Below are 17,970 nucleotides of genomic sequence, written 5' to 3'. Positions count from 1 at the left end.
CTCAATATCGAATCTAGCAAACCAGCCCTTAACCAATAATTAAACTAAACAGAAATCTGGAATACGAGCAATCGCATTGCGAGGACGTGGAATATGTCCAACAAATTAGTATTGAAACTTTACCACATCTTATTCATACCAGGTCATATTTCAAACATATTTAAACATTTGGATGGTAAAAGTTCCAGCCATCAAATGCCACCGAGATTAAACATTGCAGTTAGATTTTTTTAAATTTTTGGTTTAAATTTCAAACACTTGTGCAGTAGATGGTACAACCCGCAGCCACTAGATGTCACCGAGATTAAACGCTGCAGAAACGCTGAATTGTATAACAGACATTCGGCTTTTAAAGTCACCCAACCACACAGTAACCTCAATAGATAAACACAAAATCCCAACAATTTGAATCCCTCAGCAACACCTATTGTCAAGAAACAGCGGAATTCTAAAACCCCTTCGCAGCAGAATCACAGGAAACATTGTAACAATTCTCAACCAAGAATCCACCAAACTCACATTTATGTTATCACATGGATTATTAGTACAGGTAAAAATATAAAACAAAGACACATGTAAACCAGTTACTCAATAAGTGGATGGTTCTTACCTGTAGTCACCGTCACCATGGTCCCTTGTCCCCAGTAATCAAAGTAGTCACAGTGTCACATTCCGTAGGCTGTGTCATACAATAACCGTCCCTGCACAAAATAGACACAAAATCACCATTATTTTAAATATTCACAAACGCAAGGAAAAGCAAAATCAATTAATGTTCATTAAATTATCATTGGATTTCTGGATATCATTTGACATTCATAAATGACCCTCATGTTTTATATTTCACAGAGTTACACGTGAGCATGTTGTTGAACACACCGATAATTGAGTAATTATCAAGATTTTCCATGTTTATTCTTGTCATGTGGTCAGTGCTGGACATAAATAATACTGTACTGTGATTACAGTTGGAATATAAAAGTGACACTGATCCAGTTTCAGTCAATCAGTGCTGAGGGTTTTTTGTATTGACAGTAACTGCAGTGCCATCCAGTTATCACAGTGAGACACAGCATGACAAATACTGAGGCGGACTGTTAGCTGTAAAATACAGACAGTTAATTTCACTGCTATTTCAAAAGCCTGTTTCCAGCTCGTTAAGGGTGACTCAGTGAGATATTTCAATTTTTACTGGTCATTGTATTGATAAGGGGTTAGAAACTTTGACACTCTCTGTGCACATTCAGCGTGTAAATCAATAACAAGAAAATTGAAGCATTTTACATCTTAAAAAGAAACAATGCTGTTTCTAAGTATTATTTTGTTGAACCCTCATTTACTTTGGCATTCGGCAATGGCATTGGTCACAAATTTAAGCAACGTCCTTTTCTGAGGTTTTTGGATGAGGATGGCGCTTTTCTCAGCACTGTGACTCCTATCGTACATCACAGTGACACACACCCATACAAAAACTGCACTCACTCTGTTCAGTACTGCTATTCAATATTCACTTTAAATGGGCCATTAGTTTTGCTCTAATGTAAAATGTAGGCAACTGTTTATACAACACAATCTATCAGAAATATTAAAAAGAGTAATATATCGTGTGTTGTACTTGCTGAAACTACAATGAATATAAAGTCAGTGAAAAGCTCACCAGTTATATCGGTGAGTTTGGGAAGTTTTACTGTTAAATGCTTTCTGTGTTACTTTTTTTAAATACGATTGTAGTTTGGTTCTGACCACTGTCGATCATATTGCATTTAAAACAGATACTGACCTTCAGGTTATGATGGAAGTAGCGGAATCCCCTCCCGGGCTGTTCTTGTCCGGGTGCAGCCCTGGATCCTCTCGCTGTGTCCTCCTGCACAGTAATAGATGGCCGTGTCTTCAATCTTTAGGCTCGTCATGTCCAAAGAGCAGATTTTACTTGAAGTGTCTGTGAACACAGTAAATCGACCCTGAATTGATGGCGCGTAGTAGCTGTTGCCGGAATAAGCAGAGTAGCTAGCCAGCCACTCCAGGCCCTGTCCGGGAACCTGCCGGATCCAACCCATCCAGTAGCTGCCAACACTGAAACCGCTGGTTTTACAGGTCAGTTTCAGGGAGCCTCCGGGAATCCCGGTCTCTGCCTCTGGCTGGGTCAACACAACATCCGACTGGACACCTAAAAATAGATCAAAAACACCAGGCATTAATCTTCGTGAAATGAATGCTGAGTCTGGAACATTCCAGAGAGAGACTAACACTGAGACAGTAACAGTGAGAGACTTGAACAATAATAATGAAAAAATCATCACCAGATAAGAAAGTCAGCAACAAACTGAGAGAAATGGCCGACCTCATCTTTCTGGTGATTTGGGGGAAATGGTTGTGTCAGGAACTCAGTGAACAAACCAGCTCCCGGACTGTTGGATTCTGGTCCCAGTGAGCGGTATTTAAATACCCGGCAGAAGGGGGCGGCTTTCCAGGCGCCGCCTGTTGATTCCCTGCTGGAGGCGGCGCCTGGATCCGCGTCCCACCTTCCACACCCCCAACAGAATGGACTCCGAAATTTACAATAGTTTAATATTAAAATGGACATTTTATCTGTATCGGGATATTTGTTTGGCTGAAATGTTCAATGTATTGTCCCATTACTTCTGATGGTGATACTCCAGTTCATCATCTCTTTACTTTTAAAATAACTAATTCCATTGTAAATATGGTGCTTTTGTTACCGCTCCGGTAACAACAAGACAAATCTGAAAATGATGAAATAACGTTTTCGGAAAATAAAGTGACCTTCAGTCTATTTTGCAACAATTCCGGGTCTCTGCCACATTTCAATTACAGGAGTCACATCCTTGTGAGACCAGGCAGCGATGGCAGATTGCCCTCACTGGGGAATCAGAAAGGGTCCGAGATTTGCGGGCAATTGGATTAGCTTAGCGTTTAAAAAAAAAGAAAGACAGCATGGACAAGTTGGGCCGAAGGGCCTGTTTCCATGCTGTAAACATCTTTGACTCTATAATTCTGACTCTATGACAACAATAAAACATAATTTATCGAAAGAATTGTTATCGATTTCTGTAACTAAATGCGGGGGATAAACAGTGTGGATGGTTATCTCTGTATAAGTTGGGTTTGCAGATGAGAAGAAACTCTCGCACAATACAGTGTGTCACCTTATATTTGTCAAACTGCCCCAATCTCGAAGACAACCCTTTGAAAATAACAGGACTCGCGCTCTTCTATAATTAAATAGTGAGTTGACAGAGAAACATAAAATTAAATTGATTTTTGACCGAGAAGTTAATGAACCGGAACGGACACGGAGATCATTAAAGTTCTCCTTCAGTATCCAAATCATTACAGCTCACTCTCTTGGCCACCGGCTGTCAAACATACACTGGTATTGGGAACATAGGATGTCAGGACTTTGTGGCACATTGCACAACATCACAAAAGTAAATGTTTTATACTCCATTGAATCAGGTTATGAACTGATCATTTCTCCACTCATTGGCAGCTATGAGAGGAACTCTTCAACAACAGAAATCAGATTATAGTGTACAATAGCACACGGTGCAAATCAGGTACAAGAGACGCTGTTGTTTCAATAGGGTACAAAACTTTCAGAATATTCCAGGAATCCCCGGTGTTCATGTCAGTTTTATGATGTTGTTTTAGTATTATTTCATGCCATTGCACCGATTTTACTTCACTGGGGAAGTGGGACCATCAACATCTCTCTCTCTCTCGCACTTCATGAAGTGATTAATAAACAGACTTTAATGATTGGAATGAAATTTACTCGGGAACTGTACAAATGAAAAAAAAACATCCGGTCACTTTATTGTTTTGCGATACTATTTACTCAGATAATGAACAGGACACTGAATGAAAATATTTAATTAGAATGATTACGATTGAAATTGTGTCTTTCTTGTGGGGATGAAACATTTACTGTTTAAATGTCTGAATCCCATGTTATCCATTCAGCTTCACGCTAATCTGTCCCACACAGTATTTGGCAGCAATCCAGGCTGCTGTCAAATGCTCAAAGTTATTGACAGGAAACATCTGGGGGTGTTTGTGCAGTAGATCAAAGATCAGTTTCATCAGCACTGAATGCTTGGCTACAAGCCAACTTAAAACATTGCATGTTGTCAATAAGGTCTAGTTATAAACAAATCTACCCAGCAACAGTACTGGAGGCACTTGAATTTTTGGAAGTTATAAATCTAGATGAAGTTTTCCCATCTCTAAAGAAAGGATTATTTTCCACCTTCTCTGGTACCCTATTAACAACAATGATGATTTTTCCAACACATCAGGATATTGCTAATATTGCTAATAATAAATAATATCGCTAAATATTTTTAAGACGCGGGTTGATGGGTTTTTGATAAGAGAGGGGATTAAGGGTTATGGGGAGAGGGCGGGAAAGTGGAACTGAGCAGCGACAGATCAGCCATGATCTTATTGAATGGCGGGGCAGGCTCGAAGGGCTAGATGGCCTACTCCTGCTCCTATTTCTTATGTTCTTATTGCGATGGACGGACAGAAATAATCACAGGCTGACTGAAAAATAGCTCAGAGAGATGATACATGCTGTTATATTTGAACATACACATTTATATGTTATTTCCTTTTATCTTTCCATGGGGTGTTTGTTTGGAAAGGCCGACACTCTTTGCCTGTCCGAAATTCCCTTAAATTGACTGGTTTTCTAGGACACTTCTGTAGATATTAAAGAGTCAGTTATTTTGCTTTCCGCCTGCAGTTATATCCTTGTGAGACAATGTAGCTGGTGGCAGATTTCTTCCATTGGGGAATCAGAGCGGTTCCATTGATCGCAATTAGTATCCATTCCAGATATATCAATAGAGTTCAAAATCTACCTGCGGGAAGGGTCCGACTTAAATCCCTGTCCTCACATCATTGCCCTGGGCCTCTGGATCACTGGAACAATTAAAATAACTGATGTCACCATCTACACAAACAATAAATGTATGACTATGTTGACGCAGGAATGAATCACATTTGAATGACTGATGGATGACGACTGTTGGATGACTGAATATTTTGATTGAGGAATTAGTGAATGGATTGGTGGATTCATTGATAAATGGGACTGAATGATGCTGTTCTATATTTCCATATTTGTGTTTGACTACTTCATAAATTGAAACAACTCCTTTATTCAATGTGTGTCCGTCTAATACCTTCAATCCTTCTAGAGTGTCTGGGTGAAATACATTCCGAGTTTCTCGGGAGTTAGCAAGCTGATCCTCTTGAAGAGAAGGGGGAGATTTTCCTGCAGTTCGGATGGTTCATTTCTCTGCTGATGCTGAATCTTCATATCCAGGACAAAAAGAGAGCGTGATTTGGTTGAGGAGGAATGATTGTACGATATAAAATACTGGCTCTTTCATATACAACAAATCAATCAACACACCCTCACCCAAATTAGTGAAGGTAACAGGGTGAAAAGTAAGTAAGATAGCAACAGAAATATTTGTGAAACTCACTGGAAAACTACAAGTGTCACATTATTTCCCAAAAGAGTGTAATAATGAATCATAATTTAAAGATTCAGTAACTTCACATGAAGTACAGGTTGTTCCATTTATATCATCACTTTGAAAACCATCACACACTCCAGCTATGTACCAGGACTTTCTGTGTGATGAGGAGGTGATGACTTGTCAATGAAGCGCAGGGGCTGCTGGGTAGCTGTTCATATCCTCGGTCTGAATTAATCCCATTCCCCACTGAATTCTGGGACAGATTTCATTCCTTGGTGTCAAAAAAGCCAATGTATTGTCAATAAATTTTAAAATCAATAAATTATATGAAGCAAAGTACAGTTCTATGTTAAATGGAATGAAATGCTGACAATCAACAGAAAATACTGGAGAATCTCAGTAACATCTGTGTGGACAGAATACAGCCTTTGTTTCACATTTGGTTGACCCTTCGGCAGAGTATTCCTGATGCTTTGGAGAGATCATCATTGTTTCCAACAATGTGTCAGAAAAGCTGCATAAATTTCCTGTGAGATGGGAATAACAGAAATCATAGATCCTGTTTCGAGACACACACAAGTTGCATCAATTCACATAGTGATTCCAAATATCATAACAAACTTCTTCATCCTAAACTAATCAACATCTCAATCACGAATTATATCCTAAAAAAATCCTAATCCCTATCCACCCACATCATTTCTCAATGTCATCACCCTCTTCAATTTCCTCCAAAGAAAAGATCACACTGACTCGAAACGTTGGCTCTATTCTCTCTCCACACATGCTATCAGACCCGTTGAGATTTTCCAGCATTCATAATTTTTGTTTCAGTTTCCAGAATCTGCAGTGTTTTGCTTTTATCAAACTGATGAACATAATTGGTGAACTAATTGTTTATCTGTATGAATTGATGATAACTGGGGAATTGGAACAACCCCGCCTGGAAATTCCTCTCTAAAGCACTCACAAACCTCACTTGGACCACTCCTTTACTGATGCTGAGTCGGACCCCAGGAGCACCCTCCCCAAGAGCACTGTCGGTGTACCTACACTGCAGGTTCTGCAGCAATTGAATAAGGCGGCTCACCACCAGCTTACCAAATGCAATCAGCAATGGGAAATAAATGGGGGCCTAGACAACGTCGCCTTCCTACCATAGAGTAATTTTAAATACGCTCCTCATCATGTATGAATGAGATCTGGTGAATGGAATTATTCAATTGCAAATGGATAGTAATTGGTGAAAATAGTTACTACCTTTCTGAACTTATTTTTAACATTCTCCTTATTTGGTCCAGTATCATTAATTAATCAGCACTGTTTCAGTTCATGTCTAAGAAGTTCCAATATCAGTAAAACTGTGCGAGATACTGCCTCAGTTTTATTTTCCTTGACAATGTTATTTTTTAAAATGTTTCTTTCACGGGATATGGGTCTCATTGGAATTTGGCATTTGACCAACCCTACATGGCACTCGGCACTAACTCATTACTATAAACTGTTGCATGTGTTGATGTTTTTTGCTATTTTACTCCGCAAGCGCGTCGGTTCACCTTGTTGTCTAACGAGGGGCATGCACACGGTAGGTCTTGCGTGGGCTGTTCTTGGATGTTTCGAGAGTGGCCTAGCACTTCGCGTCGTTTGTGTATGCTTAAAACTGGACCAGTAGATGGGCACCACGACAGCTCAGTGACTATCACTGTTTGCTGTGCAGATACATGGATTTGGGCCAGTGTCTGTGGGAGTTTGCACATTCTGCCTGTGGTTGCGTGGGTTTCCTCCGGGTGCTCCGGTTTCCTCCACATCCCAAAGATGTGCTCTTAGTCTGATCGGTGTAACAAATTGTCCCTAAATTATTCGCCCCTTAATCTGGTTTCCAATGGGGGTACCATAAGCATATACATGGGTCAAGGGTGGAGGAGGAAAAACACGTAGTTAAGATGGCGGCGCGGGCTCGTTGGGCCGAAGGGGCAGTTTCCCGTGCTGTGTTGTTCTTTGTTCTTTATTTTCTTGAATCAGGCCCCTGTTTATATTAAAATACAGCCTGGTTCTGTTAATACTCTGCTCGACCAGAGCTCAGTTTACGTTGCACAGGACATTCTCTCTGGTTATGTAATATTTGATACTCACTCTGTATATATTTCACTGTGGCAAGTTTGTTCCTACACTTAACTATGCCTCTCTTTGAATTATGTTTGTTTTACTCTACGGTTTTGTGAGAAGAAGAGATAATATGTTAGGATAAAAAAGATTGCTATCAGGCAAGATCCAGAAACGGGCAGTATTGGATCACCAGTATTTTATTGCGCTGTAATTGTCTTTGTTTTTTTGTTCTTCATTGACATTACATGCTACACAGGACTTGATATCCACTTTCAATGCAGCCAGCAGAAGTAGATTTCAGATACCGCTCCTTCTTTTCCACTGTCCAAAACCTCAGAGTTTGCCCTTGCAGAAGGATGCAGAGAATTGTGTTCTCCCAACCACTTACATCATTACTGGCATTGACCAGTGCAGTAAAAACTGAGACCATGTCCGATGCAAAATAAACGTGGACACGGACAATTGCAGAAATAAGATTGCATCTACTGTGATACAAACAGAGAGAGATCTAAATTAATATAATCAGAATCAACGTCTAGTTTAATATAAACAGAAACATGGTGACACATAATATAAGTAGGGATAGCGTCTAATTTGCTACAGACAGATGTTATATCCAATTTACTATGTGTAGAGGCAGACAACATAAAATTGTACATGCAAGATAAAAAGAGTTAGGGTCTAGTGGAAAATAAACAAAGGCATGGCTTGTCATATAAGCTGACACAGGGTAAATTTACTTTAATATAAAGAGAACAGTTCAATCCCCATGAAATTTGTAGAGACGGCCGACTGTCCCATCGAAATTTTACGGGATCGAAGTAACACGGGGTTAGCTGCAACATGCAAAGTCCCCTCTGTACTGGCAAATTAATAACTCCCAAAGCAGGAATAACACGAGTGAGATGCAAAGTGAATCTCCCTCTAAACTATTCAATTCAAACATTCTCAGAACAGTATACTGCCTATAAACAGAGGGAAACTCCGTCTACAAATCTGTTCAAACAAAATTAAGGCAGAAGGAGCATGGACACTCTTGTATGTAAAAACTCTCCTGCACTCTTCCTTCAGAGATCCAGGAGGCAGGTTTAAATTAGCGTTAGGTAAAGGGGAAAGAGCCGTCTACACAGTTCCACAAAACACACCCAGGCCAGGTACAGCAGAGATTAGATACGGATTAAATCTTCCCTGACAAAGATACATCAAACATTCATAAGCCAGGTGCAATGAGTTCAGACGCAGAGTAAATATTCCCCCACACTGTCAAGTCAAATGCTCCAAGGACAGGGATAACACCGGCTAAATATAGGGAAAGATTCCACATTGAATCCTTATCACCAGGTGTAACCGAGATTAGGTGCAGAAGAAAATGTTTCAAGCATTTCAAAATTATAGATTTCTCAAGAGATCTTTTCGAGTAAATCTCAGTCATTTATTCCAATTTATTGAATTATATTCTTTTAGAAGCCTATAACGGTGGCTGAGAGAACACATTGGGCAGACATTGACTTTATGCTGTGGAGTGAAGACGATGAACCATCATGGAGAGACAAGACACAGAACCAGACAGGAGAAAGACAGAGGAAGGGATGAAACACAGGAAATTTCCATGAACACATTTGCAGTGTCATTACATTTCGGGATCAGAGGCATTATTTCCTAATTCTGAGCTTAGATATCATCATGATGTTTTTCCTCACATAACTGATGAATAAATAATGTTGAAAAACAACCATTACTGGAATCCGTTGATTGATTTGCATGGTTGTCTCTATTTCTGTGCTGTGTTGGTGGGGAAATATTTGTTTTTTTTTTGTTAGTCAACAATCTAATTTGGAATTTCTATTTTTGTGTTCATTTACATAAATACTCACTGTTTACAATGAAATGTTCATGGCAGCAAAACCAGATAAACCGTCACTTATTGATCAGTTTCAACTCAAAATAGCGGTTTAATTTAAGAATATTAACAGTTGGTTCAAAATGAATTGAAACTTTTTGAACATTCATTACACCAGTTGTATTTAATTAAAAGAAAATGATACATTCCATTTCAGAATTAGTTCTCAAAGTTCTGAAGTCACAATTAAGAAAACATCTGTTAACAGGCTGATATTCCACTGAATGTTAATTTGATTGAGGATTTAATCTGTTTAAACTAGACAAATTCAATTTAAAAAAATCTGATGTCTCAATATTCCTGTCACAAATAGTGATCACACTCACACGACAGGAGGATAAAAAAAATCAAATATGGTTATCACTAAGAGATACAATTAATTTTGCTGCCTCACAGGCGACAGGGAAACGGGTTCGATTTCACACCCTGGGTGAATGTGAGTGGTTTTCATATCCATGTGAGTTCTCTCCGAATGCTCCAGTTCCCTTCCACAGTCCAAGGATATGCAGATTAGGTGGATTGGCTGTGGTAAGTTGCCCCTTAGCTTCCAATGATGTGCAACGTAGAATCACGGAATCCCTACAGTGCAGAAGGTGACCATTCTGTTCATCAAGTCTGCACCAGCTATCTATCAGAGCATGTCTCACAAGGTGGAATGTCTATGTTAAATTTCCTGTTAGTGTCCAGCGATGTGTAGGTTCGGGGGATTAGCCTGTGAATATGTGACGTTGTCGGGATAGGGTGAAGGCTGGGCCCAGGTAGGATGCTCTGCTGGAGAGCCGCTGCAGACTTTTTGGACAGAATGGCCTCCATTTGGACTGTAGGGATTCTATGAGTTCATGTTGCTATGATCAGGCAGAAGAATGAATATATCCGCAATAATCTCAGCACTTCCAGAAAATTACAACTTTCATTTTGGTGGAACTTGCATTTATAGAACATTTTACCCGAACTCATGTCGTCCCAACGTTCTTACAGCTCACTAATGTACCTTTGTAAAATTTAGTCACTGCTATAATGTTGGAAATACAGCAGGTAATGTATGTGTAACTTGCTCTAACAAACCAAGATATGATAAATGACCATCACAATGCGATTTTATTTGAAAAATGAGGATTTGTGTCGGATATTGGGCATAACAGCCTTGCTGTTTGTAGTTATATGAAGAGATTTTGCATCCTGGCATCGACCTTAAATGTGAATCTGCTTCTCTCTCTGCTGATGCCCATTGAGCTGCTGAGTAGCGTTTTTATTGTTTAGATTCTGTAATCTGCAGCACTTTGCGCTGTTTTCATTGATCCTCTGAATGTGAGCATCACCGACAAAGCCAAATTAATTATCCCTGCTGAAAAGGCGGATGTGAACCACCTTGGTGAAACTTGCCCTCGGGATGATTTTATTGTTTGACTGTCGATAAAAGCTTTGATACAACTGGGTGGCTTGCTCGGCAATTTCAGTGGTGGTGAAGGGTCATTTTCCTCACAGTGGAACTGGAATCTATCTGGGACAGATGGAGTAAAGATAGGAATATTTGGTTCTCGTGTTATTTCCAAAGAACGGTGTTGTTTGAAGTATAAAAGTAAATTACTGAGTATTCTGGAATTGAAACCAACAGAAAACAAAAAGAGAGGAAAGAGCTGACGTTTCGAGTCCAGATGACCTTTTGACAAAGCGTTGATGAAAGGTCATTGGACTCGAAAAGTCAGCTCTTCTCTCTCCTTGCAGATGCTGCCAGGCTTGCTGAGATTTTCCAGCGTTTTCTCTTGACTTTTTTTTAACGTGTCTTTGGGCGGAGTTGGATTGATTCTGAATCCCTGGGGCGAAGGAATTGTCGGTTGATCCAAGACTGTTGTACGGAAGAAGACACTATAAACATTGTCCAGGGACCTGTGAGACCCAGGCCAGGCTTTTCTTGAAAGCTTGGGATGAAACTTGTAGCGTTCTGTTGTTCAAAAGAGATTGAAGAACATAATAAATGTATGTCACGTTGCACTGTAAATGGACACTAAAGGGTAACTGAGCATGGCCATTCCAACCACTCGGTACATTTTTGGAATGTAGAGGGAAAGCGGTAAACCTGGAGGAAACCCACGCACACACGGGGTGATTTTTCAGACAACACACAGTCACACAAGGCCGAAATGGAACCTGTGTCCGTAACAATGAGGTGTTCCTGTGCTAACCACTGTGTAAACAATTCTTAGTAACTTTAAAAACGATATGAGTCACATATTCAGTATTCACTTGCACATTCTATGTCTCAGTCAATACCTAAATGTAATGATTTGCCCGAAGCGTGCTTGAGTGTGATGTACAGCTGACCATTCCGCTGCCAGTGCCATGCATCTTTCAAATGACTCACTGAACTGCTCTCCTATCTTTCCCTGCCTCAGACTGCACCTAAATCAGATAAATTTTATTCTCTCCCTCAGTCTCCATTAACTCACTTACACGGGTACCCAGGAAACGGATCTGGCTACTCGTTGAAAAAAAAAGTTTTTTTTGGTTACAGCATCTTTTGACTAAAAAGATGAAGCACAAAAGTCTCATCAGTGGAAAATTCAGTGTCGGAAACAACCCAATTCGTTCGCTTAAACCCCTCTCCTCGACTTCTGTTACACAGCACCGAACACACTTAAACTTCCTACTTTAAAACACCTCGGCGGGAAAGAAATGTTGCTTTAACGTTTCCTCTCAGTGATAATCTTTAGTCCATTTCCCTTCAATTAATCTGTTTAAACCTCCTAATATGATAATTTTCTGGATTCATTAAAATGGGAATGGGGGTGAATGTAATGCTGAGACCGGCAGCAATCTGTCTGACTGTTCTTGATGCTTTCAGAGTGAGTTCACCCTCACAGGCAGGAAGACTGTTCACGGTGATAACATCAAACTGACCCCGGTTGTTTCATTCTCAGGTAACACAACTTCCTGTTTCATACTGCCAGTTCCAAACCGCACATCTCACTTCTGAGCAGAAAATAAATCCAGAGACCACAATCTGGTGAGAACATCTGTCAGTGCGGCTTATACCTGCCCACAGAGTCAGGGCAGAGTCACACAGATCACATTGCGGTGACATTTACAAATGAGCCTGATGTGATCTGTTCAGAGTTTCCATTCCCGGACATTATCGGAATGGTCAGTGGATCAGTCACTGAACTCCCCCGGATTCCGTGAAGGGAGGGAATGATAGCTGTTATCTTTCCTTGTTTGATCATTTTCTGTCCATCTGTTATTTATTTTTGTTCCCCAGCTTTTATCTGGCAGCACCCTGTTCTTCTTTCTCCCAAATCTCCCGTTGTCTCTCTCTATTCCCTTGGCAATCATTTGAACACTTTAATTCGAGTTCAAAATCTTGAAGTTGTGAGTGGGGTAATTAAAGAGAGAATATCTCTACTCGAAGGACAGTCGGTAACCAATGGGCAGAGATTTATTTTATTGAACAGGACGAGAGAATTTTAATTGTTCGCCTTGACACAACAGTTGTTATGAACTGGAATAAAGAACTTGAAAGACTGATGGAATCAGATTTCATAGTAACTTTGGAAAACGAATTCGATATATCCTTCATAGAGTTAAAATTTGAAGGATTTTCGAGAATAGGTCCATTTTAATGGCCCTTAGATATCATTGTCCTCGCATCGATTCTGTATCTCCCCCCCCCCCGTCCTTCATTGAGCCTGAATAAAATGCAATATTCACACAGCTTTCATCTTGTGGTACTCTTATCTTTTGACAGTACTTGTGTGTGTGTGTTTGTGTGTGTGTGTGTGTGTGTGCGTGCGTGTAGGCGGAGTGTTGTGGGGGGCGGTGAGGTGGACTATTCCGAAATTCAATTATTCAATTCTATATACAAGCCGTGACTTTGAACAAATTAGCATTGGGTCGAACTTGTTTAAGAAAAGCACAACAATCCTTAGCATTTATTGTACTGTTCTTTTTGCCTCCGATGACGTTTTCACATTTAGTTTTTTTCAGTCTTCACGCGTCCTAATTTTGTCTGTAACTGTATGACTATTCGTAAGAATGAGAGGGACCAGATTATTCACAATTATTCACCATTATTGCCTCAGATAACAGGAAAACATGGAGTCTCCCATGACTGACTGCACCCCGCACCCCCCCCCGCCCCCCCCCCCCCCCACACACACCTTGGGCATAACAGCTCTTAGTCAGGTGGAGTCAGTCACTCCTGCGGTTGCCATAGGGTTTCCAATCCGTGTTTGCCACACAAATCCCTGCGTCACTCCTCATGACAACGACACCCGGGCTCAGGCCCAAGAAATAATTGTTTTTTTATATCAGGTCCCAGTCTGGCTCCGCGCCCAGCTGTCTCTGTTAGTGCTACACTGAAGCTAGTCATTCAAATTATAATGTTCTAATTCCCTATGATTATTTTTTGGAAAGCGTTACCCAATCAGTTGTGAATTAGAACCTGAATCCGATTTCCTTCACTGGACACCTGTCGATTATTATTGAACAAATTACTTTTTTCCAGAATTATCAAACGCACAAGAAATGTTTATTTAAATATGATATCATGCTCTGTCTCTCTTACTCTAGAGATCCCATACATTGCTTTACATGACTCTCTTGGTCAGCTTATGTCATCATTGTGCAAGAATATCTGTCTATATTAGATTCGATTCTGTCTCTGTTGTTACTGCAGAATTTTTAATCATTTATAGGATGTGGAGAGCACTGACACCTGTTGCCCCTCTCTAATTGCCCCTGCCAAAGTTGTGATGAGCTGCTATCTTGAATCGCTGCAGTCCATGTTCACCCGGCAACATCACTGTTTATATCGCATAAGGTCTGGCCACCCTTATGATACACCTGATCCTGATTCATCGTATTACCGAGATTGTACAACCCATACACAGTAAAAAATATTTGGGATAGTTACCATGGAATTGATGAAGATAACGGTTAAATAAAAATGTTGAACCTTCTCAGGAGAGCAGCAGATGTTTCAATCCTTAGCATTAATACGAATAAGAAGTCTGAGAATTAGAGGTATAATTATGTCCTGTCGGCTATATATCCAGGGTCATTTTCACCATCATTTTCACAAATCAGCACGCAATTGAGTCCTATATCAGGAACTTCAGTGAGGCATTGAGAAGATCAATTTGCATAATCTCCTCGTCATTCAAGATGCGATTTATTCATTTTCCAACAGGTCCCTAAAGACAGATAAGTCAACGCCGGGAACAAAATAGTGAGGCTGAAATCATTTTGTATGCAAGAGCACACAACCGAATGGTTGTCAATAAATACTTACAACTTAAATGACCTTCAGTTGAAACACATGAACTGTTTGGTGTTTTCATGCATTCATGGAAGGCAGTGATGGGCTGAAGGTTATCACTGGGAAAACTGAAGGGGAGTTGCTAAAAGAGATCATTTCTCCAAAGGGGGTTATTAGAAAATACAATATATAAAATACACAAGCACACAAATGTCTATGATATTTCTTAGACATAGAACCGTAGAATTCCTACAGTTCAGAAGGAAGGTTATCTTGGCCCACCGAGTCTGCATCCCACCCAGGTCCTCCCCTCTGCCCTATCCCCGTTAGCCCCACACATTTACCATGCCTAATCCACACACTCTAAGGGAAAATAACGGGCAATTTTGCGTGGCCAATCCAACTAATGCTATCTGTTGTAATATAAACGAGGGATGGGTTTTGTGCAGTAATACAGAGATAGAGCCGAATGCACCAGGTATCGATACAGCAACTGTACTAATAAGAATACAGACTGGGCCCAGTTCAGTCATTACTGAGAGAGTGTATACAGTATATTACTAACCAGCGTGGTGTTTTCTCATCTAAATAGAGACATGACATACTTAGTTTTGACAAAGACAAGGTCTATTCTAATATAAGCAGGGTCAATGTGCGCTGTAATTTAAACTGAGACTGGTTCCAGCGTATCAGCGCTAACAGAAAATTGAGACATGATCTAGTGTGATATAAACAGAGATGTGACCCAGTGGAATAAAAAGTGAGGCAATGCAGAATAAAGCAATGGTTGAAAAAGGTTAATGTGTAAAATGAGCAGAGGGATGGTTTGGCTCACTGATAAAGGAGAGAGCAGCTGGCGCAATAGAACTGTCTCCCAGTGTAATTTTGTCTGATTCTGGACATTGTATAATATAAACTGAGACAAAGCCGATGCAGTAATTTCAAACCAAACCTTTAGATTGATATAAACTTTGACAGGGGCAATTGCAGAAATAAACAAATCATGAAACAGAATAATAATTAGAGACAGAATATTATTCGGGATAAACAGGGAGGTGGACTAGTGCAGCAGTGATTGAGATATTGTCAATGTTTCTTTATATGTGGCAGGTTTCAGCAATGTAATAACTGAGACGGAGCCTCGTGTAATGCAAACAGTAACATATCCTGGTGCATTATCAGGAGAGAGAGGATCCAGTGAAGTAACAACGGAGATATAGAGTTTCATGACATTAGACGAGGATTAATTCCGTGCTGTCATAACTGCCAGAATGAACGGTGTAATGTCAAATAAGGCTTGGTGCAGTATAGCAACAACTGGGATTTTGTTGAGTACAAAATCAGCTGAGAACTATTATTATATAATCAGAAAAATGATTTCGTGTCAGAGAAACTGGTTCACGTTTAGGATGGACAAAGACTGAGTTTATTACAGAAATAACTGAGATGATCATCTGTATCGTGTCGTGCCAAAAAGCACAGTTTCACTGCCATCTCCTGGACTATCTTTGCTATTGCAGGTGTTGTGAAATGCTGATTTCAGTTGCTGTTTCTTATTCTTTGATGGGCTGTATACCCTGCTGGTAAGGCCAGCATATATTGGCAATCGCTAATACACTGAATTTACTGGTTTTCTCGACCATCAAAGAAGGTACATAATCGCCAAACACGTGTGCGCCTGGAGTCAACTCTGGGCCAAACTGGTGAATGATGGAAGGTTTCCTTTTCTGCAGGGCATTAGATAATCTGATATATTTCTTGTCATGGCCGCAATTACAGAAACGAACTTCAAATTCAAAATTGTAATTGCATTTTAAAGCCTTTTGTAAGTGGATCTGAATATATATATATTGAGAAATTTGCCTACCCTCGGAATTACTCTCTCAGAAATATTACCACCATGACACTGTCTCCCTTTCAACATTGACAAAGTACTTACAGCAGCGAAGAAGGCATTTTGAAGCTTCATGTATGTGTTGGCCCTTTAAAGGGGCAATTCATCCAATAACACTCTGTACCCCACAGTCTAGCATTTTGTTCATTTTCAGACCATATGCAATTCCATTTTGAAACCATTAATTGGCTCTGCCTGCACCACACTCTCAAACAGCACATACCAGATCTGGATCACTCACTGTCTGACAATGTTTTTCGTGATGTCTCCATGTTTCTTCCACCAATTTACTTCAACCCGCGCCCCCTGTGTCAAGATCCTTCTGCCACTGAACAAGACTGTGGTGCAGCACAGTATCACATGACTTTTGAACGTCCATTTAGAGAAATATCCTCACAAACAATCTCTGTCACACAGCATAAAACTCAAACAAGTTATTTAAACTGGATTTGACCTGAACAAATACACTCGGGCTGAATGGGTCAAGAAACATATAATTGGGATGATTCCTGCAGTGATGAAGAAAGTGAAGATATAAATGCTAAATATGCTGACACACACAGATAGGTCGGAAATGTTGGCATTAGTGAGGGCATTGGATATATCTCGAATATTGTGCACACTACTTGCCTCCTTTTCTTAAGAAAGACGTTGATGCGTTAGAAAAAGTTCAGAGGAGTTTCATTGAACTATTGCCAGATATGAGCGGGTTATCTTATGAGGGAAGGGTGGTGATGTCAGGTTTGTGCCCACGAGAATTCAGAAGAGTAAGAGGCAAATTGACTGAAACCTTCAAAACTCTAAGAGGTGCTAACAGTTTGGATGTTGAGAGGAAGTTTCCTCTTGTCCAGTGTTGAGCCTGTATTGGATGTGTCTCTGAGTGCAGATATCTCGGGTCTTGGTTCTGCGTCTGTTTCCAATGCTGTACTGTCCACGTGAGGGCGCTCTCTGATCACGTACCGAACATCATGGCCTCCTTTTGCACAAAGTGACAATTCGCCGATATGAAAATGGGCGGAGAATAAAAATCCCACCGAATCACATTGCACCTTCCCGGTTCTTTGATTCAACCTTTACCTTCAATACATTTATTTGACACGAAATGCCCTCATTCTGGACTGAATATCTTTGAAATAGACAGCATTGAATTGCAAGCATGACTAACAAACAAAAGAAAGCGAATCACTGCGAAATACACATCCCATGGTACTTATTTTGAAATTGACCACAGTCAGCTTTCAAACAAAAGCAAATAACTTTCAAGGGATATTGATCATCACTGAATTGAAAACATAACTGACCT

This window comes from Carcharhinus amblyrhynchos, unplaced genomic scaffold (genome assembly GCF_965287045.1).
Source record: "Carcharhinus amblyrhynchos unplaced genomic scaffold, sCarAmb.v2.hapA scaffold_38, whole genome shotgun sequence".
In the NCBI taxonomy this organism is placed as follows: Eukaryota; Metazoa; Chordata; class Chondrichthyes; order Carcharhiniformes; family Carcharhinidae; genus Carcharhinus; species Carcharhinus amblyrhynchos.
Note: the sequence above shows the minus strand (reverse complement) of the source record.